This window comes from Megalopta genalis, chromosome 16 (assembly GCF_051020955.1).
Source record: "Megalopta genalis isolate 19385.01 chromosome 16, iyMegGena1_principal, whole genome shotgun sequence".
Taxonomy (NCBI): Eukaryota; Metazoa; Arthropoda; class Insecta; order Hymenoptera; family Halictidae; genus Megalopta; species Megalopta genalis.
Window position 1 is genome coordinate 2,069,120 of NC_135028.1, and position 7,165 is coordinate 2,076,284.

General features: G+C 34.7%; 1 long non-coding RNA gene across 1 annotated transcript; it reads left to right on the plus strand.

Annotated features, from left to right (window-relative positions):
• Positions 1-1,466: 1,466 nt before the first annotated feature.
• Positions 1,467-6,944, plus strand: LOC117219500 (uncharacterized). Its single transcript, XR_004490038.2, has 4 exons — positions 1,467-1,669; positions 6,186-6,245; positions 6,333-6,484; positions 6,557-6,944. It is a non-coding gene; the product is annotated as an uncharacterized LOC117219500 (long non-coding RNA).
• The last annotated feature ends 221 nt before the right edge of the window (positions 6,945-7,165 follow it).

A 7,165-nucleotide genomic window follows, 5' to 3' on the forward strand; every position in this document is an offset into this window, starting at 1 on the left:
CCCCGTGTGACTTCTCCCTATTTCAAAAATTGAAATTGAAGTTGAAAGGATGTTTTTTTTTTAAAGACATTTGACCATCAAAACACCTACATGAGTGCTAGAGGTAATTCCACAGAATGAGCTAGAACGCGCATTTGAATCATTGTTGAATCGCTGAAAAAAGTGAATTGAAACTGCAGGAGAATATTTTGATTTAAAAAATTGAAAAATATTCATATATCTTGTTTCAATGATGTTTTCCTCGGCCAGTCTCGAAACTTATTTGTCGCACTGTGTATGTAGCTAAGCATGACGCGTAAAAGACTCAAAAAAATACGTCGGGAAATTCTCTGTATGTTTCACCTCTATGAAAAATCTGAAAAATATACATTCATAACCATAACAAGGTAGTATTAAGATAAAGGTATGAATGTGGTGAATTGACTTCTTCCTTACGAAATAAGCCTTTCAAAGCTTCCGGATTTTCTTTAAAATTGATTTCACAATTAAAAACTCTGCAAAAATTCAAAGTATTGTACACCATTAGGTAGAAAATCCACATGAATTTTCACATAATATTCCGTTGAGTAGAACATGCACATAAGCTATCGAGATATACAAAAGGCAATCTTTAAATTTTCAATACAAGTTCAAGTAAAAAAATAAAAACAATCATAACATTTTGTCATTCTGACCAATTGCAATGTTTGCAAAAATTTGTATGCTCATTGCCTGGTAAACTAGTGTTTCTAAAATCTCAAAAATATTGAAGTCGTTTGGACGAGATTTAAAAAAGTTATATCGTTTTAAAATGTATACGCAGACTTGGGTGTAAGTGTAAGTACGTACTATGTAACTCTCCATAAAGCACACATGACTCTCAAAAAGACCTCTGTAGCCTCAACTATTTTATCTATTATCTTGCTTTATGGTTAACAAAATCTTTAATCACCGCGAGATAATCAATTTTCGTTACTGGTCATGTTCTGTTGAAAAAGCAAAGTTAGTCCGTTTAATCTTCCCTGGAGCGTTGATGATCTACTCGAAGATTTTTCCTGCTTCTGGGTTCGTGACAAAAGTTTCAGATATTAACCACTCTAGGTGGCTCTCTGACTCGGTAATTCCTTGATGACTTCTTCTATTGGGACGTTAATTAGTATCATAATTCCACTTGCGACTATTAAATTGTCCATATAATTTTATCTATTGGTACAAGCCTGCAGGACAAGGTGCAGAATACAGCAACCCTGGCATATTACTAAATATTTATTAATTTTTCCAAAATATTTGTTCTTATTTCATTCCATTTGTTTTTTATGGCTGTAAAAAGTTTTCTATATCTCTGATTTCGTGGAAATTGTAGCACTAGTTTATCCCATAGATGTTCTATAGGATTTAAATCTGGACTGAACTGGAGCATAGAAATACCATTTTCTTCGAAAAATGTTTTAACTATTTTTGCTGTGTGTTTCGGATCGTTATTATTAACACACAGCCAGCAGCCAGTAATAATCAATAATAGTAGCCTATTTGGTTGTCATAAGAACAACCTCGTATCATTATATTCCCACCATTGTGTTTGACAGTGAGTGTTATTAGTGTCTACTTCAAAGCGTCGCCTTTGTTACGAGCCGAGGGCCAGGCAGTTTGGGTGGCCGGAGGTTGCACGCAATTGGAATTTTTGGATGAGGTGCGTAGACCAGCCGATGTTTATTTCGACACGGGTGGCTACCTTCAAGGAAGTTAGGATAAGGTGTTTGGAGAAATTGGTGTTAGGGTGCTTCGTAAATTTGTTAGAAAATAAAGATATACCTCGAGCGGTTAAGATATATCTTGGTGGGTTTTACCAACTACTGGTTCGAAACAGGAGATGGAAATGATTAAACTAGAAATCAAAGAGAACTGGTAAAAACTAATTTATTACGCGTTGAGTTTTAACAATTGTAAGTGAGTGTTCGCAGACTCTAACGCGCTCTCAGTTTTTCGCACTGAACCGGCGGGGGCTTCTGACTTTAGGTTGTTATCTCGTAGATTGGTCGAAAGAGAATTGAACTCGATCTCACTAATGTTTACGTGTCGACGAATGTCTCGAAACTAGCCCAAATCCCGGTCGCATTTGAGCCCTTTATATACTGAGATTTTTGTGGAAAAATGGTAGTGGGGGTGTTCCTATATGGTCCGATTCCAGAACGTTCGTCGTCGTACCCCTGGCTGGCGCCAGCCTGGCGTATGCCTTCAGGAAGGAATATAAAAAATACGTGGGTAGATTCTCCGTACGTTACACCTATTTTTCTCTATACATATTTTTTCTTTTTATTCGAATTTAATTCAAGTTTCGATTTATTGCTCCAAATTATTGATTTCCAAAATGAAATCGACTTATTGTAATGTTCTTTAACAAAATGTAGATATTTTGGTGCATTCACTTTTGAAATATATGGTCTTTTTCTCACAAATGCGAGATTTGATTTGCGTGATGGATATTGGTAGATAAAGATATTTTTTCAATTATTGTGCAATAGTGAACGGGAGGGGGGGGATCTTTTAAAATTCTTTAGTGATTAATCGATCTACTGAGTTTTCAGATTTATATATCTTTTGTAATTTTTGACATATCTTCCTAACATCTTCTTTAGATATTTCAAACTCATGTGCAATTTGTTACAAACGTTTCCTTCTAGTAGTTCTCAAGTTTTCGGACTACTACAAATAAGAGGCATAGGTAAATTCTCTCTAATTGGACACTCAGCTTGGAAACAAAAATGTACAATTCTGGAAGAGAAGGTACGATTAATAGAGCCTTGCGGCTTGCTTTTATAGTTGTTGACAATCTGTAACTATAAAAACGAGCCGCAAAGCAATTAAGTCATTACCCATACTTAATGTAAACAAAAAACAGGAGCTTCTTTAGTCGTGTATGACATCAACAAAGCAGTGAAATGTAACGCATTGTTGAAATTTGCGGCCGTCAACATAAATAACGACGCGACTGTCAGCACATATGCAGAGTTGCCCAAACGGTGTCAGCATATTCTACGAGACAAAATGAGAAAAAATATCATATAAACATATGCTCAAAAGTATTTCATTAAAAAGTTATAAAGAAAATACGATATGCATTGTGTATCTCTGTTCTAAATAGTAAAACCAAATACTCATAGATGTATACGTTATATTAATACAGCGTAACAAATAATCAGAACAATTAATTTTTTGTTTCAATTCATTAATTTATGTTTAAAGTACTAAATCCAATAACGTAGTTGTCTGAGAATTAATGTTTTGGATCTTGTAGCTTCAAGAGATGGATAGAAACTTTATAAGAAAAACTATTTTGGTCAGTCGTAAAAATTCAAAAAATTGAATTTCGAGGGAAACATTTACTACCATGCACAGGTAATATCAAAAGTTGCACTTTATTGATTTAGATCTAACGGTTTATTGATTACTCCGAGCGGAACTTACTGTATAGCCCACTATTGCATCCTCTAGAAATAAATCGATACTTTCATGACACATTATGGAATTTTTTTTCTTTATATAGTGTTCCTTTAAATAATATTGCTGTGCCAATTACTGTGCCTTTGGTTCGTTTTCGGGCATAATTAATATTATATTTATCGAATAAGACATATTCAATTTTTGTATTAAAAGATAAATAAAATAAGTGAATACAAAAATTTAACATGGCTTAGTCGATAAATACAAAGTTAATTATACCCGAAAACGAACCAAAGGCATAGCAATTAGCCCCTACAGTAACCGGCTCCAGTACCCTATAAAAAATTGTATGCGAACATTGCTGCAGAACGCAGTTCGAATAACAGGACGTTAGGTGAATAAAACATATGAATATTAGGCTACTCGGATAATGGGGGTTCAGACATGAGACGGTTTACTGTATCCCCGTTCAAAAATCGTAAAGTTGCTAAATATTATATGAAAACTTTTGTTAGTCAGAATGAAATCTGCAGTGTTGATAAATAATTGAATTATCTAACATCTTCAAAAATTATATTCCTTGACATAAGCATTCATTTGTAAGGTCTACATATTCGTTAATGAAAAGACTTGTAAGTCACCCCGAAAATTACTGAACTAAGAGCTTCATGTTGTTTTCATATTATGGATTGTGTAAACCTTGCTTTACTATACTAAGTACCTCGATCATACAGTGAGTGCAATTCGCACAAACGCATTTCAAAATGAAAGGATTCTGGGATTAAATTTTCAAAATTCAATTAAGACCAATATAACAGCAACTGAGGAGTACAAATATATTTGTACACTATAAACATCAACACCTGTACAGCGATTTATGCAAACAAAATCTTATTTTCCATGCGAAATTACAAATAACCGTTTTATTATCTTTTTCATTTAGTTTTGTAGCATGTTTTCTTCCGTAATTGACTTTAAGTTGCACAAAATTTCATACTTCACATTCAAAACAATTAATTTCCTTCTGAAAAAATTCTTTCCAATTGTTCCTCAGCTTGTAGACGAAAATGGATAATTTAAGAAGTGGAGATAAGATTATTTGAGCCTCGCGGCACGTTATTATAGTCGCCGATTGTCAATTATAAAAACGTGTCGCGAGGTCCGAATAATCATATCGCCTCTTACCAAATTGTCTATTTCTGTCTACAAGATAAGAAACAAATGGAGAGAATTTATGGTATTTCTATTCGACTCACCTCTCTGTTTCAAAATTGTAATTATAGCTTTCTCACTTCCATTTAAATATTTTACACACACATTTGACATTGTTTCCTTTAACAAATTCCAAAAGTAAATGAGCATGATGCAATCTAATAAGCAGTTTTGAAACTGAAGAATGTAAGAATAGATGTATGAATGCACCGAATGTGTTAAAAACAATTAAGGAAGGTATTTCGAACGCAAGTACAACCGCCTCGTGCATCATTCTGCCCACTTCCTACGTAGACGACAATTCGCACGCTTTGTGGCGTACACACAGTCTGTAACAGGGTTATATTAAACATGTGGCAAAAAGTTTCCGATCAAACAGATTGATACAAAATTTTATGGACAACTGTCGTGTTTGGGGATATTAAAATATTATTGTGTATAATTGAAATCGATCAGGAATGTAGGGAAATTTTATAAGAAATAATTAATCACAAAATAACATAAACTTTCATTTATTTCAATTGACAAAAAAGAGGTAAAACAAAATTTTGGACGGAAAAAAGATTCCGATCAGAGAGAGACATGGAAATAAGTTTCTAGCCGAAGGTGCAATTAACATTTTATAACATTACTTTGTGCTCGAATAACAGCTTTAATACGCTGTGGTATTTATGTGATTAAGTTTCTGCAATCTATTGGTGAAAGTTCGTCCCACGATAATCTTATGGCCTGTCGAAGCTCGTCTTTACTTTGTGGCTTTCTTCCCAAATTCTTTAATTTTGTCCATAAATTTTCTATCGACCATTGCATAGTCTTGACGACATTTTGTAGTAAATAATACTTCGCTATTTTACTGCGGTGGCAACTAGCGCTGTGGTCTTGAAAGGTAAAAGAATCTCCAAACATATCTTCTATGCTTTGGATTAAACAATGTTTCAAGATATGAATGTATGTTTCTGAATTAACATTTTAATAAAGGATACACAATTTTCCCACTCCTTTCGCTAACACATAGCTCCATATCATATGACTGTGGAAATTTTTATTTATGGTTTAAACAATCTTCATTAAACTTTTTATTTGTTCTTCTCCAAACAAATGTTCTTGCATCATCTCTTACTCCAAGGCATACACGTGACTCGTCATTGAATATTATTTTCGACCATCCAATTCCTACGTTCTTTACACCATTGCAAACGTTTCTTTCTCTGTGTCCTTGTAAGCAAGGGTTTTGTTTTAGTTTTTCGATATGTGAAACCCATTTCGTTTAATCGATTCCTAACTGTACGATCAGAGACATTTGGTGTCCATTGTCCATTTAATTGTTTCGAAGCGGCTCTTCTCACATTCTTCCGAATTTTACGTATATTTCTATCGGTTTATTTAGTAGTTCCACGAGGACGACCACAACTCTTACGATTAGAAACACTCTCTGCTTCATCATATTTCTTCTTTAGATCACTAATGGTATTTTGACTGCACCCGATTATTTCTGCTACTTCCCTCTGAGTATTTTCCTTCTTGAGAAGCTCAATTATTCTTCTTTTTTACAGAGTGCTGGGGAGAAAATTTTAGTATACAAAGAAAGATACCGCAACCTATTCTTGTACAAGGTACATTTAATATCGATACGTTTGCTCTGGCCATTACGAACTGGAAATGATACTTGCAACATCTATTACATTACATCGTATCTACAGCCTTCTACATGATTTGTAATAAGCTGGCCCCGGCGGATCCTTACAAACGTTTGGAAGAATTTTACTCACCGAAACTACTAGAAACCGCAGAAAAATACCGTTTTTACTTACGAAAGCTAGTGGACGGAAAGGCAGTACAAACCTTTGTTGAGGTATTACATAAGTATTAATTGCAACTTTGGGGATTATTTAAAAACGGCTTTAAGGGACAAATTCGTTTACAGGCTAGTCAGCATACGGGCACAAGCATGTTTATTAGAAATGGAAGATTTAGATTTCGAGAAAATACAAATTGCCACGTTAATAAAATTGTCGGAAAAAGACGCCACGCAACTACAATCGGGAATTGCTATCGCGGTCTTCACTGCGACACACAGATCCACGAGACCGCCAAATAAGCAGTACCGTTCGGTGACTAATATTGTTTGTTTTAGATGTGGCACAAACCATTTAACGACAAATTGTACTCTCGATCGCAATGTACGATGTAAAAATTGCGGAATTACGAGTCATGAGAGAGAGAGAGAGAGAGTTACGAGATGTGGCATGCCGCGCGGTTGGTGTCACGTGAAAACGAGACTTGAAATAAAAAAAAAATGATGTTGACCCGTAGCCCAACAATCAATCTCTTTATTCACAATACTGATCGTTACAAATAATATGTATGTTCCATACACAAGGTTCCGTGGTTCAGTCAAGACTGAGGACTGAGTGTTTCGGTCGGTCTCTTATACTAAGTTCTTATCTCCTAGGGGTCGAAGCACAAGTAAATTCTAGTTGATTCATAAGGGTCGAGCACAAGTTATATCTAGTAGTTGATTCATAGGGATCGA